This window comes from Pleurodeles waltl, chromosome 4_1 (genome assembly GCF_031143425.1).
Source record: "Pleurodeles waltl isolate 20211129_DDA chromosome 4_1, aPleWal1.hap1.20221129, whole genome shotgun sequence".
In the NCBI taxonomy this organism is placed as follows: Eukaryota; Metazoa; Chordata; class Amphibia; order Caudata; family Salamandridae; genus Pleurodeles; species Pleurodeles waltl.
Genome location: NC_090442.1, coordinates 91,268,820 through 91,289,443, shown reverse-complemented (window position 1 = coordinate 91,289,443; position 20,624 = coordinate 91,268,820).

Below are 20,624 nucleotides of genomic sequence, written 5' to 3'. Positions count from 1 at the left end.
TATTCATATCATATTTTTTCACTCCTCATCAGGTGCAGTACTGTACGTGTAAAAAAAATGACGCCCATGATGTATGCGTGGTCAAAATGACGCTACATGGACAATATGTTGGTCATCTCATGTACATTTAAAATTATTAATATTCATATCATATTTTTTCACTCCTCATCATGTGCACTACTGTACGTGTAAAAAAAATGACACCCATGATGTATGCGTGGTAAAAATGACGCTAAATGCACAATATGTTGGTCATCTCATGTACATTTAAAATTATTAATATTCATATCATATTTTTTCACTCCTCATCATGTGCACTACTGTACGTGTAAAAAAAATGACGCCCATGATGTATGCGTGGTAAAAATGACGCTACATGGACAATATGTTGGTCATCTCATGTACATAAAAAATTATTCATATTCATATCATATTTTTTCACTCCTCATCATGTGCACTACTGTACGTGTAAAAAAAATGACGCCCATGATGTATGCGTGGTAAAAATGACGCTACATGGACAATATGTTGGTCATCTCATGTACAATTTAAAATATTAATATTCATATCATATTTTTACACTCCGCATCATGTGCACTGTAATGCGTCAAAAAAAATGACGCACATCTGTGTATGCGTGAAAATATGACGCATTACGCGAAAATAAAAACGGCGGCCATTTTATGCAGGAAGTGATGTAATAGGATATCCTGTTTACCAAATCTGTACTGGGAGTTGACTTTCACTTTCACTTTGCAGTCTCAGAGTTATCTAGACTGTGTGGTTGTGTGAAAGGTGTTGTCCTGTGTTTTACTGCTTTAGTGTCCTGTGTGCCTTGTATTTTGTCTTAGTGTCAATCTTATATTGTTGTCTAACATTGTCTCAGTCTGTTTAGTGTTATTTTGTCTATACCTGTGATAGTTTGTATTGTCTGTGGGAGTCTGTTGTGGGTAGCATAGTTTGGGGGGTTAGTTGGGCTATTTTTCTCCTTCTTCTTTTTCTTTCACACCTCTACCTTTCCCCATTTCCCACTTTTTCTTTCATTTTTTATTAGTACATTTTTACACCTCTCATCATGTCAGGTAGGCCTCGCCTGTCCAGGATGGGTGAAGACGAATTGAGGGGGTTCATATGGCTCGTAAGCCATTTCCTCCCACTGATGCTGGAGGCTGGGGGCCGTGTGATACAGGGGTATCACACGGAGGCGAGGAAAATCCGGTGGGAGAAGGTGCGCCATCACCTGGTCCGGGTCTACGGGAGTCTGAGAAATATACATCAACTCAAGCACCGCTGGGCAGATCTGATCAGCAGGGAACAGGACCTGCTGGACCACCTGGGACTCCGGATTGGTGGCTATGTTGGTGAGTACTAATCAATTACATGGGAATAATAGGAATGTGTGTGTGAACATGTGATGATTGTTAGCCAATCTGCAAAATAAGTAGCTGACTGCGTGTTATGCTAGGGAAACCTAGGCCCATGGTTATACACATAAATCCCCATTTTTGCTACACATGTACACGCAATAACAGCAGTAAAATCCAACATCTATTTGTATTTTGCTAAGTAGCCCCCTCTCTGCGTCACAAAATGATGCAAATGCTGCGCTACAAAGGTATACATATGTGTCCGAATGTGTATTTGTTGCAGGATGTGTATGAAGACCTATGCTACCAGGCCGATGCCTCATTTTTGCTACACATACCAGATGGCTGTAGCTGCATGTAATGTAGTGTTGCATTTGTGTCTGAAAAGCAACACGTGAACTGCTCTATTTGTACTCTACTGGTCATAATGGCCAGTGAGTACGTCATGTAGAAACAACATACCTACATATGTAGACACCATAGCTAGACCGAAAATTGCAAACACATGATGATGCTATACATGTGTGTTGCCTTCACGTCACATGAAGTTAGTCATGTTGTCCACACATATGTCACATGTGTGTGTGGTTGCTGTGTGTTGAACCTGTCCACATAGCCTGTTTGATTGTGAGTGGTCATGCAGTCCTCATGGAACCAGTTGTGGAATGTCTCTCTGGGATGCACATGCTGAGATGTATGGATCACATTATTGTTGGGGCATACTAATGGAGGATTAACTTGGACGACACATGACTGTCCTGGCCACTGCATGAGTGTAGTAGGGTGTGTCACTGGAGCAGGAGACTCATCCAATGATAATGTTGAATACAAAGTCAGCCAGGCAGGATGAGCATGTGTGAAAGTGTATCATTACCATGTCATATTCACACAGTGTCATTGTAACCGAAATTATTTGTCCGTTCACCCAGTCTGAGTATATTCTTCCTTTCATGCTTTACAGGTGGACCAGCCCCGTACACCGTTGGTGAGGTGGCCCATTTTGACGACACCGATACCTACAGTGAGTGTCGCCTAAGTGCTATTTTCATTGTTTGGAAATGAAGCATGATGGATTACTGTGTGTTCAGGAGAATTCATGATTTGATGTGCTGGCCGTTCATTGGCTTTGTTGTTTTGGTGTGATATCAAATTGGAATAATGTTTCTGTAAAGCAATACCTAGTCATCTCTCAGATTGAGGGGCAGTAGGTCATTCAATTAGGGCGACAATTGGGAATGGCATGACTCATTTTGAATACACTGGTCAATGTTAGACTTGGTAAGGGACTTGCCATTAACTGAGTCTGCATATCAGACTGACAGTCTCCCAGATAGCTTAGGCCCATGGCTTTGATGACAAGTGCTTCTTCCTAGTTGAGGATGGACTGTGTACACTGTAGGTCGGATCTTCCGGGGGCATGTACTTCCACAAGGTGACCTCGAAGTGTGTGTGACTTGAGTGCAATGGCCTAGGTGTTCTGTTCAATCATGTGAATGGGTCTTCTACCTCCTCTGTGTGTGTTGTAAAACATGCCTCACTAATAGTATGTTATGTTGGGCTAAGTCATATCATTTTGACATGTGTGGACCTGGGATGTGACAAGGTTGGGCTGACTCCAACGTGTTGCTAGCCCTTCATTGGTGTTGTGTGTGAAGGCACATGCTTGTTGAACTTTCTGTACACTCCTGGTTGTGCATTGATCATGGGATTGTTGGTTGTTCTTCCCACACCACCCACAAAGACTGGGATGTTACTGTGAAACAGGGTACCTAGGACTGTAGCAACCAGTATGTTACACGTACTTAACACCTTTTGTGACTTGAGTTTGTACCTAGGTCCAGATGTAGCAAAATGTCTACACATTGCAAATAGCATAATTTGATGTTAGTGAGTTGCAAACGTCTGTTTCCTAATCCTAAATGTTTTTGGTGGTCATGTACATATTAGCAAAATGCTTTTCTAAATGAAAAAAATAAAGGAGTTTACCAGCCCTACTTGCAAATCACAGTGGTAGGCAATCCCATTTGCTAACGAGTACGTGGTTGCAAAGTGAGTAGCTGTTATCATCCACTTGAAGTGGATGCTAACCAACTTGCTGACTGGAAGGGGTCCTCATTGTGAACCTTCACCTTTGTGAGTGGACCAAAATAATCCTGCGCAAAACAGCCAGTGGTCTAAGGGAGCAATAATTATTGCAAAAATTTCAAAAAATCAATTGTTGTGAATTTAAACAAATAGCAGCTCATTTTCCTTTCAGATAAAGGGCCTACACTTGGTGAAAAATAACTTGCTTCATTTAAAAGCAGTCACGTCTATGGAGTTCTGCTGTTCCCAGCAGGCCTCCATCCCCGTGAGTGCCCATAGTTGCTAAGGTGGGATAACTTGGAACCCACATCATTGATGTTCATGATGTGGGATTTAGGGACCCCATAGTGACTCGCAGACAGTGTCAGAGACACCGTTCAGCTTTGCAATTTGCTAGTTGATTTCCCACAATTCATACATCTGGCCCATAGTGTCGACATATGATTCAGGGCCAGGGGTTCAATCTTAGCACACAACTATTTCGAAATGCCATTGAGTGAGGAGTGTGATTGTTATCACATAGAATGACATATGTAGTGAAGTCAGTATGCGGACGAGCTGGTGCCATAATGTCTAATGTCTTAGGTATGATTTGTATGAGTAGTTTAGGGTGATGTCATCCATCATGTAGAGACATGGATATGCTATGTGTGATATGCCCTTCAGTATGCATGATTCACATGTACTTCCTCTGAGCCTTCCCGTGAACTATGTTGTAACAATTGCTGCAACCAATACATTGCTAGTAATGGACAAATTACCCATTGTGGTATTCAACCCACTGTAAATTCTATGCTCAATATTTCCCTTTTCTCTTCACAGCTGCAAACCTGAGTGCCGCAGCTCGAAACTAGTTTGAGCGCCGGGCAATGAGGTACAGCCACATCCTGCAGGTGCAGTGTGGGTATCGGAGGATGGCCCGCAGATATAATTCGGAACGGGCCTCCGGGGCGTGGTATGCCACACCACAGGCTCCCCCAACGGTGCCACCAACAACCCCCGCCACTTCATCCACCAGGTCTGGCCAAGTGGACCCAGCAACGGACCAGGCATCTTCATCCAGACCTGGACCCAGCCGTGTGGTGGGAGCAGGGCTGTCCCGTGCCCACACCACTCCACCAACACAATCCACCTCCACCGGCACGCAGACTTGCACTGACCCTCCTATCAACCCAGCGGACTTCCACGCATTGTCAAGGAAATTGGACAGGTTGATTGGCAAAGTTGACACCCTGACGGAGGACATGGCTGAGGTGAAGAAGAAGGTGAGCTCCATCCGGCGAACACTACGGAGGGCAAATCTGTAGACATTTTGCCCTCCAGAACTTTTACCCCTCCCCTCTCACCTCTTTCCTATTTCATACTGTTAGTTGGGTTTGGGGGGTTAGTTATAGGATAAGTGTAGGAAATTAGCTTAGTTAGTGTTAGGTAAGAGGGTGGGGGGTCCTTCTTCTTTCTATCTTATATTTTTGTGTGGGTGGGTGGGTGGGGGGCAATGTTGGGATTCCTGTTTAAAATAAAAATAAAAATATATATATAAAATATATTTAAAAAAATTCAAAAAAATATATGTTTGTTTAGGATAGTGTAGTATGTGTGTAGGTTAGTAAGTGTTGTCCTGCATGTGTCTTGTCTCATAATGGTGGGTGGGGGGTTGATGTTTAGATCGTTTCGTTACATGTGTAGAGTAAGTTTAGCTTAGGTTAGTTAGGGACAGTTGTGGGTTAGTAGTAGTCAGGTTAGATTAGTGTAGGTTTATCTTTCCCTTAGTTGCCTCTTTTATTACTACTTGGAAATAAAAAAATTGTTAACCCTTTACCTGATGCGTTTGGTGCTACCTTTTCATGGCCTTGACATCAGTGTAGCAGAACGTTTTAGTATGACATTTGTGTCCTATGCTCGCTATCCCCAGGCTATTGAGGTTTAACATGCCAGCTACCCGTGTGCTAACTTGGTAAGTATCCACCATGTGGGAGAGCCACCGTTGGTAGTGTGCATTGATCATCAAGATTTGGGGTTGGTATGTATCCTACTTCACAAAGAGTGCTTCCAGAGTTGATTTTGTAGGTAAATAGATAGGTCGGACAGCATTGTGAAGTTCAGGGAGAGCTTTGTAGATGAGTATTTGTTCACACTCTTGTCTTGTTGCTGTCATTGCTGACCTACATCATGTGTGTACTGCTTGAGCATGACTTTCCAACATGGTAGTATACGCTGTAAGGGTGATTGATGCAGTGTAATTTGGTTATCATTCCTTTCATTTTACAGCATAATTTCTGATTTTAGTATTGCAAGGTGCCCACATTTCTCAGCCACCATTAGTTCTCTAGAATAGCTATAGATGGTGCATCATTCTGTCCAACACAGCATGATTGTGTGTGCTTAGTCCCTTCATCAGTTATTTTCCTCAGTCTAGTAAAGCTATGATGCAATCCTGGCCACTGCACAGATGTTTCAGTATACATGAAATCAGGACAGTAGTATAAAGAATCGACATGGTTGCCACACAGCCACTTTGGAGTTATGTACTGCACAGTTGAAGTGTGAAATGACACAGAGACACAATAGGTGTGCAAGTGATATTTATTTTTAGGTGGAGTAGTGCAAAATGTCCATTAACAATGTTAGGTGAGTCCGTTCTGGTGCATTCTTAAATGGTGATCCTATTTACAGGGTGTGGATGATGCTCCTGACATGCTGGGGTGATGTCACAGACGGTGCAGAGGAACAGGAATTGCGAAATGGTAGGAGAGAAACATTCACAGCCAATGTGGACAAGTTATACAGTAGATTGCCGAACAGTCATTGAGGGTAGTTGGAGTGAGGCTGGCATGTGTCAAAACGTAGGACCTTGGTCAGAGTAGGCCATGGTGCAGGGACTAGGGCTTCCGGGTACTCTTGCGAGTGAATGTTATCTGTTCCATGTCTTCTTCTTCTGATGTGTGTGTTGCCTGGTGTGTCCTTGTTGTTGTTGGTTGTGAAGGGGCAACACACACCTCAGTGTTAGAAGACATGGAGGCAGACATCCCGGGGGCTGATCCCTGTCGAGTTATGAAGGGCAGTACTGCAGCAAGGAGGGCCTGCTGGTTTTTCAGAATGGCAGCCACATCCCGATGGTAGGCAGCCAGGTCGGCCCTGAGGGGTTCTATGTTGCATTCGTGCACACGCTGACTGGCTTGCTGTTGGAGTTGTTTGGTCAACTGGATGACAGCTGTGCAGATTGCCTTCTGTGTTATTAAAAGTTCCTCCAACAGCGATGTTCTGGCTTGCATTGCAGCTGCCTGATCAGCAGTTGACAACATGCACGAACGCACCCCCTCAAGGCTGGCTGCCATAGTTTGCATCCCCACCCGCACCTCCTTGGCCAGCTCCCGCTGGACCCCAACGACTGTTCTTTCGAAGCTGGTGCCAGTGTCGTCAGAGTCCTCAGCTGTGTTGGAGCTGGCAGGTCTTACAATTGGGGTGGCGGGTGGTTCTACTGTGGTGGCTGCTTCTTCTTGGCTCCTCCTTGTTACTGAAGGTGGGGTTTGGAGGCTTTCAAGGACCATGTCAATGGTCTCTTGTGTGAGGTTGATGGTCTCGTCATCCATGTCATCAGGGAACTCATGGACAGGCATATCGGCAGGAGATCCGTGTTCCTCTGCAAAGAAACAGGGTACAATTAGTGTGTCTGTGTTGAGATCATTTTGCACTAAGATACAAGCCTTTGGATGCCTTAACTTTGTACTCTGTTTTTGTCTTGGCATCTGCTGTCCGTCATAGGGCATTGTTGTAGGCCTATGGCCCACCTGTGTGTCACATGTATGATATGGAGCTATCATACATGTCTGCCAGGTCATCTCTAGGTGTTGCTTTGTAATTATTTAGGAATATGCATTTTTTTGTCCTACTCCTCCCTCGGTGTTTCACTATTGGTATGGAGGGACATTTGTTTGGGTGGGCTCTCATTATCCTACATGTGATTCTTGGCTTTCTAGGCAGCAGGATAGCTAATGGTGTGGGGGACTAAGTTTGACCCACTTGTAAATAACTCTGTCACCCAGATATTCCATTTAGCTCAGACAGACTAGCAGTGCCTCTGGTCTCCCACAACAAAGGAATGTTTAGAAATCCGAGCCCATGACATCTTTGGAACTTCTCAGGGAAGTGGTGGTCACTCAGGTCCTACACATTTCTATCTTTTCCGGTATGTTCCCATACACAAATGACACAGACAGTATTTGTTTGATATGAAGTTTCATTGTACAACTGACTTGTAGGAATTTAGGTGTGAGCCCCAATAACCCAAACAATACACACAGTTAGAACTGAAATAGTCCGCAGGAGAGTAATACATTAGTACACAGCTATCATGGTGCCTAACCGTTTCTACTCTCCCTCTGCTTGTTCTATGTATAGTACAGCATGTTAAGTTTGGAGCTTGGCTGTCTGAATCACAGGGGAGACATCATCCCTCATTTCAGAGGAATGGGCTGGGATCTGGTTGTGCATCAGCAGCAAGGCAGGCAGCATCTAGTTGTGATTTTCTGTTTGTAAACTCCCCCATGCGTGTCTTGGGACGAGGAAGTGAATTTAAAAGACATATGTCATTGTGATGACAAAGTTTCCCTACGCAGGAATGGCAAACCTTAACCCCTACCACATCTATCATCAACGTACCAGACGGTATCCTTGACTGGGGCACAGAGTGAATATGTTCTGGCAAACTCCAGTGCAGAAGTAGGCTAAACAGGGTGATTTGACTAATTGCCAACACCTTAGGACTGACTATTTGCTACATTAACTGATAGGAAGGGCAATGAGAATCATTTAGTGCAAAGTGCTCTGAGGCACTTAGATGTGAGCAAATGAGTATAAGTACATTCAGGGTAAGATGCACAAAGGCCTCCAGCCTGAGGCTATTGCGCAAAGTATACGTTTCACTTGCCACGCTACACTTTGACTGACTGTGGGTGTTGTGACTGCCCTGCCCGCACACTTGCCTCTCAGGCCCTGCCCCATACACTTTTTATTCACATTGCATGATCTGTACATGTTAGGTGGCATTACCTATGTATGTCGATGTTAGGATGTGGTATGGATGTAAACATTGTTGATGTTTGTATCTGATGGGGTATCATGTGTGTCTTACTGGATTGGCCTGTTTATCGTATGAATGTCCTATTTTTTGGTTAGACTGTGCAGATGTGTTTCATTGACCAGTTGCCTGTGTCCCTTCGTCAATGTTGTTGTCTGAGCAGTATGACATTTGTGATGTAGCCTTGTTAGGCAGGCACGTGAGGGACCCTGACGTATGCAGCATGTGTGTGTCATTAGTGCTGTGTGGCTCCTATTGCTGTTTACTTAGGCTTATGTATGTGTCAGTTATGGACATTCGGCATTTGAGTGTACTGGTACCTTTGTCTTATTTCTAGTAGTAGTTGCAGATGTCATCCTCACCCCCTAATTTAGGTATGTATGTTCCAGGGTGGGGTTCCTGCCATTTGGTACTATAGCTGCACAGAGATGAGAGGTGTTATTGTCAACTGTGGTGGCAGTTAAGTTGCAGTTGTTGTATTTGCTACTGCATTACAGGTAGGGACCTAGTTGATGGGGAATAGTTTGTGCAAAACAAGTGCCTGGATGTGGATTCGGGGTAGTGTCCTTCCCACCTGTCACTGGTTTCCCTTGGCTCTCTTGTTGTAATTACAGGATGTCCCAGTGGGACTGTTGTTGTTGCAGTATTTTGTCGTGCCCCAGCTATGGTCAGTACTGGGCATTCCCCCCTGCCGTGCCCCTTTCCCCATGCCACTTCATATATGTGCTAAGTTACATGCATTGTGTAGTAGGTATCCCCCCCCTGCTTACAGTCCCCATTATTGCATTGTAATTCCCCATGCGACTTACCCTGCATGTGCGTAGTGTCGTGGTAGTCTGCGCTGTCCAGTCCTTGAATCCCTGTGACGATCTCCTCCGGGATGACGGCTGCGACCATCTCCTCCATGTGGTCCAGGGCCTCCTGTTGTGCTGGACTCCCCCCTCCAGTCTGCATTGCTGCCTTCCTGTTCCTGGCCGTTTTCTCTTTGGTCCTACATTTACAGTCATGCCAGCGTTTCTTACACTCGGTGACTGTCCGGCGTTCTTCAGCCACACTGTTTATCTTGTCCACAATTTCTTTCCAGATGGCCTCTCTCCTACTGAGTGGCAATTTTGAGGATATGAAAAGTTGGTGCTGGTGTTCCCTCACCTCTTTCACCAGGATTTCCTGCTCCTCTGCACTGAAGCGACACTTTCTTTTTTTCTTTAAAATGTCCTGGTTCCTGTATGCTTCCTCCTGGCTGGTTCCTGGTCTGCTCTCATCCTCCTGGGGTCTGTTGGGGCATCTAGGATCCATTTAGGGTCTCCTCTCCTGAAAGTGCAGTTTTCGCGCAAAAATGTCACGCAATAGCGTGAAAAAAAACGGCGTTTTCACGATTGCGCTGTTGTAAATCGACCCACAGTGATTTGCGTCGCTTTTACGTTGGTTTCCCTTACGACAGACCGACGCTGTGTGCGTCACGAAATAATGACTCCCACCTGTTGGTTGCGCCGCCGTACGTCAAAGTATAAATTTGACGCCCGAATGGCGCATCCAAATGGCGTTAGACGGCGCTAATTTTTTTGACGCAAAACTGCGTTAGCGCAGTTTTGCGTCAAAAAGTATAAATATGGCCCATGATGTATAGGATTAGATTAGAGTATGTCAAGCAGGGAAATTGTAGCAAAAAGAAAACAAATCAAATCAAATTGACCTTTAACTGTGGGTAGGTAGTGTACACATAGCTATTGTATGGCACTGCACAAACAAAAGTCCTATACTCACCGCTGATCACCAATGTTAGAAATGGGGTCTCTAGTTGGCAGAGGTATGCACCCTTGTCCAAGTAAGGACCACAATCCTAGTCAGAGTAAGTCACACACATTCCAAATTATCCTGTGCCCACCCTCTGGTAGCTTGGCTCTGAGCAGTGAGGCTTAACTTAGAAGGCAACGTGTAAAGTATTTGTGCAATAAATCATACAGTAACACAGTGAAAACACAACAAGAATACACCACACAGGTTTGGAAAAATAGATATTTTTTATCTGAATAAAATAAGGTCAAAACGACAAAGATCCAAAAGCACAAGTTGAAATACTACTTTTTAATCCTTAGGAATAAACAGTTGTATCCTTGTTACACACAGTACCTGGCATGCATCAAAAATAATGAGGCACGGACACCGCAGAGGAGGAGATGCGTGGAATTTTCTGACACAGCACAGACGATGTGTTGTTTCTTTCCATGTTGCAAGGGGTTTGTGTCATTTTTTGGCTCACAGTCTTGGTCCCTCACTCCGATGCGGGGATAACTTGATGCCCAGGGACAATGCTTTGAAAATCCTTGACTCACTGGAAGAAGGAACAGGTGCTGTGTTGAGCCGGTAGGCGATGCGTCACATTTTCAGTCAGGAAGTCGGGCTGCGTTGTTCCGGTTGGATGTGCAGCGATTTCTTGGCCACAATGCTGCCCTCATGTCAATTTCTGCAAGCGTTGCGTCAATTTTCAAAGCACAAGGAATTTCTTGATGAGGTGAAGTCTTTCTTGGCCCTGAGACTTCAGAAAACAGGAGGCAAGTTCAATCCAAGCCCTTGGAGAGCACTTTTGGGGAAGGCAGAGTCCTTCTCAGCAAAGTCAGAGGCCAACAGGGCAGCAGGGGAACAGCAGTGCAGCAGTCCTTCCCAGCAAAGAAGTCCAGATAAGTCCTTTGGGCAGCCAGGCAGTTCCTCTGACAGGATGCAGGTTCAGGTGCAGAAGTGTCTGAGTTGGTGGAGTCAGAGACCCAGTTTATACACCCAAAAATGCCTTTGAAGTGGGGGAGACTTCAAAGAGTGGGCTTGAAGTGCACAAGTTCCCCTTTCAGCCCAGTCCTGTCTTCAAGGATCCCATTGGGGGGTTTATCAGTCCATTCTGTGAGGGAAGGCCACTGGCCTTTGAAATGTAAGGGTCAGGACCTCCACCATTCCAACCTAGGAGGACCCATTCAGTATGCAGATGAATGCAGATGTGGCTGAGTGTCCTGTGTTCGTGGTTGCCTCGGTTAAATGCACAAGGAAGCCATCAATCGGCACAGAGCAGACATTGATTGGAGACAGGCTGTAAGGGACAGATGGTTTTAAGTGCAGATAAATGCTCACTTTCTAAAAGTGGCATTTCTAAAATAGTAATATTACATCCAACCTCACCAATAAGCAGTATTTTCTATTACCATTCTGGCCACACTAAATATGACCTTGTTACCCCTTTCAGATCCGAATCTATCACTCAAAAAGTCTATGAGGGCAGTCCTAATGCTTGTCTATGGAAGGAGGAGGCCTCACAGTAGTGGAAAACGAATTTAGGAGTTTTTCACTACCAGGACATATAAAACACATATGTGCATGGCCTGCCTTTTACCTACATAGCACCCTGCCCTATGGCTTACCTAGGGCCTTCCTTAGGGGTGACTTATAAGTAGAAAAAGGGGAGTTTAAGGGTTGGCAAGTATTTTTAAAGGTGAAGTCAAAGTGGCAGTGTGTAGGAGGCTGGCCTGGTTTGTAGTGGGTACCTTAGGTACTTACATCTTATACCAGGTCAAGTTATCCCTTATTAGTGAAATGTAGTAGTGTTCTAGCAGCTTAGGCTGATAGAGGTAGCTATAGCAGAACAGCTTAGGCTGAACTAGGAGACATGCAAAGCTCATGCAATACCACTTATAGTTACACAGAACTTATACACAAGTAAAGACAGCACTCAGTGTTAACAAAAATAAAGGTATTTATTTGGGTGACACAGTATCAAAAATATCTTAGAGCAGTGGTTCCCAACCTTTTTGACTTCTGTGGACCCCCATTTTATCAATACTGGAGCCCAGGGACCCCCACTGAATCATTATTGGAACACGGGGACCCCTAAGGAGTCATTACTGATAGCTGGGACCTAATATTATTACTTTTTTTAAGCAGCCGCGGACCCCCTGAGGAGGCTTTGCGGACCCCCAGGGGTCCCCGGCCCACAGGTTGGGAACCACTGTCTTAGAGACAATACTCCTTCTGGAGGTAAGTATTATATACAATATATACACTAGACACCAAAATAAGGCAAGTAATTAGTCATAGGACAGTGCAAACAATAGGAAATGCTATAGAATGCAATGGGAGAAAATAGGTCTAGGGGCAACACAAACCATATACTATGAAAGTGGAATGTGAATCACAAATTCCCCCAAGACAAGTGTAGTGCATGCAGAATCACTGGGAGAGTAAGAATACAGTACAGGTAGGTAAATTACCCCACCCCAGAGCCCATAAAAGGAGGAGTAAAGTACTGCAAGTTTCCTTAGGACACACTACACCTCGTTATTGAAATTATTGCAGTAACCAACCAAGTCTGCAAACAACAACTGCTGGATTCCTGGACCTGAAGAATTGGATGAAGACTACAGAAATGCACCCTAGGAAGATGCCTGCGGGTTCCTGCATGATGCAATGGGTGTCCCACGAGCTGAAGATGCATGCAGACATGATTTCGTGTTGGAAGTCTCCAACATGCCTTGGTTACGACAAAATTGCGTTTTGCGTCAAAATGGCACTGGCTGGACCCAGGAGGGACCTGGCGACCTCAAATCTGTGTGAGGAGGAAGAGGGGCTTTCAGCACTTTAGAGAGCCCTCAGGGCACCAGACAGAACCCACGGGAGTCCCAGGACACAGGGACAAAGGAGGTGCAAAATGCGGTTGGAGCAGCACTGCAAAGAAGGGCCCCACGCTGCCGGAGGTCAACTCAGCGAGTTGAACATTGCAGGATAGAGTGCTGGGGACCTGCGCCAGTCTGTGCATGAAGACATTTTGCAAATAATGCACAGAGGCCTCAGGAGGTGAAGAAGACGTGGTGCACAGGGGTACTGTTGCTCTCAGGGAAGGCAAGGTCTTACCTCCTCCAAATTGCGTCAGCAGGACCGCAGGACAGTCTGTATCAATGGGGTCTACCCTCTGTGTTCCAAGGAGCACGCTCATCACTGTGAGAGGAGTCCAAGAGAACCAGTCATCGACTTAGAAGGTGCCTACATGAGCAGGGGAGTGGTCACCCCAACGGGAGATTTCTTCGGTCCTTCTGGTACAGGGTGAAGACAGGGAGTCCTCAGAGCGTGCACACTGTGGAAACTGTTGCAGTTGCTGGCTGGAGCTGAAGTTGCAGAAGAAAAGTATCCCTTGTGGACACTTTGTTGCTGTTACAGCGGTTCCTGGAGCAGGCTGCGGTTGATCCGAGGTCAGAAGATGAAGTAGTAGTTGCAGAGGATTCCAGCTGGAAACTTGCAAGTAGAATCTGAGGAGAACCCACAGGAGAGACCCTAAATAGCCCTGAGAGGGGGATAGGCTACCTTAGCAGGTAAGGACCTATCAGGAGGGGTCTCTGACGTCACCTGCAGGCACTGGCCACTCAGAGCCCTCAAGAGTGCCCTCACACCTTGCAAAGCAAGATGGCTAAAGTCTGGGACACACTGGAGGAGCTCTGATGGACAGGGAAGTGGTCACTCCCCTTTCCTCTGTCCAGTTTCACGCTAGAGCAGGGGACAAGGAGTCCCTGAACCGGTGTATGCTTATGCAAGGAGGGCACCATCTATGCCCTTCAAAGCATTTCCAGAGGCTGGGGGAGGCTACCCCTCTCCAGCCTGTAACACCTATTTCCAAAGGGAGAGGGTGTAACACCCTGCTCTCAGAGGAAATGCTTTGTTCTGCCTTCCTGGGACTGAGCTGCTTAGACCCCAGGAGGGCAGAACCCTGTCTGTGAGGTGGCAGCAGCTGTAGCTGCAGTGCAAACCTCAGAGAGCTGGTTTGGCAGTACTGGCGGTCCATGGTGGAGCCCCCAGAATGCATGGAATTGGCTCCCCAATACCAGATTTGGAATGGGGGGACAGTTCCATGATCTTAGACACCTTACATGGCCATATTTGGAGATACCACTGTGAAGCTACATATAGGTATTGAACTATATGTAGTGCACGCGTGTAGTGGCGTCCCCGCACTCACAAAGTCCCGTGAAATGGCCCAGAACTATGTGGGGGCAGCTTTGCTAGTGCAAGGATGCCCTCACACTTAGTAACTTTGCACCTAACCTTCAGCAAATGAAGGTTAGACATATAGGTGACTTATAAGTTACTTAAGAGCAGTGAAAATGGCTATGAAATAGTGTGGCAGGCCTGTGGAAGGGTTTGTCTGAGCTCCTTATGGTTGGCAAAATAAATGCTGCAGCCCATTGGGATCTCCTGGAACCCCAATTCCCTGGGTACCTAGTACCATATTCTAGGGACTAATAGGGGGGGTCCAGTGTGCCAATTGAAATTGGTAATTGAGGTCACTAGCCTATATTGACAAATTTAAAAGCAGAGAGAGCATAAGCACTGAGGTTCTGGTTAGCAGAGCCTCAGTGTCACAGTTAAGCACTACTGACAACATACACATTAGGCCACAAACTATGAGTACTGGGGTCCTGGCTAGCAGGATCCCAGTGAGGCAGGCAAAACACACTGACATATAGGTTTGTATCTATGAGTACTGGTGTCCTGGCTAGCAGGATCCCAGTGACACAGTAAAAACACACTGACACAAACTCACAAACTGGCCAAAAGTGGGGGTAACCATGCTGGAAAGAGGCTACTTTTCTCACACAGTGGAACTGCACATATAAGCCTTGCAATGGTAGGCCTGAGACATGGTTAAGGGGCTACTTATGTGGGTGGCACAATCAGTGCTGCAGGCCCACTAGTAGCATTTAATTTACAGGCCCTATGCACATGTAGTTCACTTTACTAGGGACTTATAAGTAAATCAAATATGCTAATTGGGGATGAACCAATGTTACCATGTTTAAGGGAGAGAGCATATGCACTTTAGCACTGGTTAGCAGTGGTAAAGAGCAAAGAGTCCTAAGACCAGCAAAAACAGTATCGGAAAAGTGGAGGGAGGCAGGCAAACATTTGGGGAATGACTACCCTAAGGCTGTCAGGTCTAACAGGTATTGTAGAGTTTCTTCGGTATTTATTATACCTGAGTCGTGGCATTGCCAGAAGAGTGGCTATTGCTTTGCATCAATATTATTCTTAGGATCCTTCAGCATCTTCTATAAGTTTCCTAATCCTTCTATGTCAAATGTACCATGTTCTGATAAAGACTGCTTTCCATTTTTGTTACTGAATTCCACCCTCTCTTGTCATTATTTGCACATGCCTTAACTGTACTCAGTATATAGTATGGGAGGAGTGCCTTTCAGTGGGAGCTCACTGTGTTCAGACTTTCTGGCCCAATCACAGCTCCTTATTATTCATTTACACAGGGCTAACAAGAAAAGGGGTCTGCATGCCTTGTGCCTGCAGTTCATCCCATTGACTGTGGTATAGAAGGGAACAAACGATGAGTTAGGGTTCCCTCTGATATATTTCTTCTAACGTATCTCATGGAGGAGACAGTGGGGGGAAAGACACTGTAAGAAAGGGAGTTGTTGGTTGACTGGGAGTGTGAGGGTAAGGCACAAGCCAGCCCTAAATTAACCTGTGCTCAACTCACTTTAAACTTGAAATAAGTGAAAACACCACACAAAAAGGATTTTACACCAAGTTAGAAAAAGAGAGTAATTTTTAATAAATAAAACAAGACCAACGTGACAAAAATCCAATTAGTAGAAACGGACATATGCAGTTTTAAAGATTCTAGTAAAAATAGCACCAAAAAGCACAAACCGTGGATATCTGGTTGTGAAGGACCGGGACAAAGTCACAAACTCAGGCTAACCGCAATGAAATGTGAATTGGATACGGTAACCCAGTTAGGCAGCCTAAACAAAGTACCTTAAATCCTCAGTTGCGGAGTCCAGTGCTGTCATCTAGCCTGCTGTTGATGCGAGGGCCTGCACCAGGATGCACTGTCCGGTGGTGGGTCTGATGTAGTGACGGGATGCTATGTGATGCAAGTGTTTGTGCATGGTTTGGATCCACACAACAGCAGTGATGCATTTCTTCTGCTTTGCTTTGTGCTGTGCAACAGCTGTGATGCGTTGATCCATAGAGGTTGGCAGCGCACCTTAGGCCCACTTCTAAGGGGCAAGTCCTTGGCAGGGGTGATTAACAAATGACAGATGGCAGAGTCTAGGTGCAGGTGCAATGTTGTTGGAAGCCTTTTGGCACATATGTATACTTTTTTTGCACCGCATTTGCGTCATTTTTTAATGCAAAAGTGGCGGAAACTTGCAAAATACAATTGTATTTGCACTGTTTTTGCGTCAAAAAGCGCCGCAAATGCGGTGCTAAAAAGTATAAATATGGGCCTTTGTGTCTCTGAGGTCTCAGATCAAGAGGTCACTTTTCTTAAATATGCCCCACTGGTTTTTAACTTTAATGCATGGTTCTCTCCTTGACTATAGCTGCCTCTAATCTAAACCTTGATCTTTTTTTCCTATGTTTTATTTTTGTGCTAGTCATAGCTGGCAGTAGACTAAGACCACTTCTTTTTATTGCCAACAAACACCGGCCCAGGTCAGATATAGCATGTATCTCTTTAAAATGTGACCCAGCTCTTATAGCAGGTAAAAACACAGCTCTAAAATGTTTAGGTACTTTGGAGTCTGTAAATCTGTACATTTATTGGGCTTATTTATGTTTTTACTTGTATTAATTTTGATTATATTTGTGTTATAAGGTTCACACTTTGACGGACTTAATTGTCTAAATAAAGTATAACTTACTACTTCCTTGGAACCTATATAAGGTGCATGAACACCCAACTGACTTTCATAATTTTCTAAAATCAAGCTTCTAGTTGCCAGTTTTCAAAGTGAGGTTAACCTTTACTACAAATAAGAAAAGAAAACGTTCAAATTTACAATACTGAATAAAGTGACTTCTGGGCCTACTAAAGTCATGAAACTGTGACTCCAAGGGACAATGAACATTTGACATTGTTGTAAAAATGACATTCAGATATAGTTACCTAATAGATACATGAGCACAGGGAAGCATCAACGTTAAAGCAAGAGGATCATATCAGTGCTTAATTTGAGATGGTGGTTTCCAGTGCTGGGCACTGGAACTTAATCATCAACACTGACACTTATGACAGCCAGCCACATGGTTGTGCTGCTTGTCCAATTTTGTGATGAACACAACAACAATTGTTTAATACTTCTGTATACATTAAAACTACTAATACCTGCCACCCACAGCTATTAGATTAGCTTTAGATGGCTACTATTGGTCATTTTTTATGTATAAAAAGTCTGAATTATCCTTAGTAGAGCGGACAGAGGCAATGGGTGATGCCAGCTGCAGTGGTCTCCTGACACTTATGCTTTTCACAAATTAAGCGCTGCATTCTAAGATTATGTTTTCAGACTCCTGGAAATTCCACCACCGTCCTCATGCTCCGTGTGGATGTCCTACACCAAACGTTTCAACAACATAAGAATAACTGTTTATTGAAATATGCCACCCATAGTCTATCTATTAATGAATGTGAGCATTCTTTTTATTTATGGGTTCCTTTGTGCTGTTCTGGTTTTGGTTTACATTATTGACATCACGTGTCTGATGATTTATGTGCTAAAAAAGGATCAGGTAGTGGAGCGTTAATGCACACCTGCAAACTACTTCGGAACAGCATGCTCAAAGCTTCTGTTGAATTACTTTTCAGTAATGGTTCTTTATTGAAACATTGGGCCTCATTTACAAGGAACTGGTGCATCGGCTCCGCTGTGCCAGTTTCCCTGCATCACCCTGGGCCCTCCTAACGGCACCATGGTAGCGCTGTATTTATTATATCATGGCGCTTGTTAGCAATGTCAACATTTTTGATGCAGTTGTGGCGCTTTACTGTACTAGCATAACAAATGTTGACAGTAGTCCAGCAAAGCTCAGGGAGGCCCATTGGAAAGAGCCTTGTGTCCGAGGGCAGGCGCTAAACGATGATGCTAGAATGGAGCAGTAAAATCTTACAGATTTGACTGCACAATTTTTTTGGGCCTCCCTGCAGCGGGTCACCTCCCTTACATACATTACACCTGACGCAGGTATAATGTTGCGCAAGAGTTTACAAACTGGAGCAATGGTGACACTACACCAGTTTGTAAATACGGTGCGGGGTGGGGGACTGCTTTGCGCTGCAGTAGCTTGAATAAAAATGTCTGCACGGTGGCACAAAAGGCTTGTAAATGAGCCCCATAGTGCTTCACATAACTCTGCACCCTCTCTATCCTCATCTGTTTTTAATTTGTAAACTAATCAGAGCAGGGGACCAAAGTTTTCTGTGGACCCCATCCCTTGTGCTACTGAAAGCCAGGGTCGCTGAATATCAAGGCTGCACAGTCTGGATTCCACCTTGTTCTTCTTTCTTTCACTGACTTATGCATCCCGTCTCTTTCTCATTCATGCAGGGTCTGCTTCATCCCTGCAACTCCCTTGTTACTCTTTTCCTATTGTTTTCATTCTTCTGCTCCCTTTTCTGCATTTCTCTAACAGAGTCAAAATGTGTTGGTAAAAAATAGGGGGCATATTTATACTTCGTACTCCATATTTAAACCCTGACGTCCGAGCCGGCGCACAAGGAAAATGGCGCTATGTGCGCCAGTTTTTGGAAGCGGCACCCCGCCCTGCGTTAATGACATGCAGGGTAGGCGTTCCCGTCCAAAAACCGACGCACACAGCGTTGCGTCGTCTTTATGCTTCAGGGCAAAAATCACTCCCGCGCGGCAGGCGGCGCAAAAAAATTACGCAAAGCACGAATATCGTGAAATTTTAACGCCTGGGTCAGGGCAGGTGTTAAAATGGGGCAAACACACCTGTACTTAATCAGAACACACAGAACAAACAACAGAGCAGCAGAGCAGCAGAGCAGCAACAGGGAGACATGGAGGTGCTTTTTCTTCAGCGTGCACGTAGACGCAGAGCCCTGCAGCAACAACAGCAGCTACAACAACAACAGCAGGGACCCCAAAGACAGCGCAGAAGGCAGGAGAGGATATTCCGCCCAAGAACAACCCTGCATGGCCTCAGGGAACGAGACATCATCCAGAGGTACCGGTTGAACTGGCAGGCCATTCAGCAGCTGCTGACAAATATTGAACAGCAATTGGCCTCCACTTTAGTGACTCCACGCACTATCCCAACAGAAACAAAGCTGCTTGCCGTACTTCACATGCTGGCAAGTGGCTCGTTTCAGACAACTGGTGCCCTGGTTGGTGGAATATCACAACCATCATTCTCCGCCTTTTTACCCAAAGTACTGGATGCCATCATTCGCCTGACACCCCGCCACATCTGCTTCCCTAACACACTGCAGAAGCAGCAGGAAACTAAACAGGGGTTCTACGCCATCAGTGGCTTTCCGCACGTCCTTGGTGCAATCGACTGCACACACGTACGCCTTGTGCCACCTGCTGCAACTGAACACCTCTACCGCAACAGGAAGCACACACATTCAATCAATGTGCAGGCCATAGTCGATCACCAAGGACTGATCAGCAACATTGTGGCTAAATATCCTGGGATTGTACATGATGCATTCATCTTCCGTCACTGCACCATCAACCAACACTTCCAGGATGGACGGTATGGCAACGGACTACTTGTTGGTAAGGACAAAAAACAAACTCATATACACACTGCTCAGAAACCCTCTAGGATAAACAACACATACACCACAATAGCAACACCTAGACAGGAACACACTGAGGTACTCACATCACTAGCCACGTTTCACAAGTCACCATTGAACCTCTCACACATTGGAATTTACTCTACAGCTTAGTGTGAAGACATTAATGACTGTGGTTGCCTAAATGTCACCTTGCAAATTTGAAGGCTCACAATAACCTGTACACTAATGCAATGCATAAGTTTAAAGGGATGGGATGGCCTGGGTATGTTCATATGAACGTTTCTAATACACTTTCATGTTTCAACTCTGCATGGAACTATCATCACACCCCCAGTGAGGACACACGGACACCTGTATCACAAGTCACAATGCAAGGGAGGGCACACTGTATTTGAGAAACCAATACATCCTGCTGACAAACAGTTAGCCAACAAACACTTGCTCAGCCAAGGAAAAAAAACAATGCCAAAGTTTTCACCAACAACCATAGGTTGTC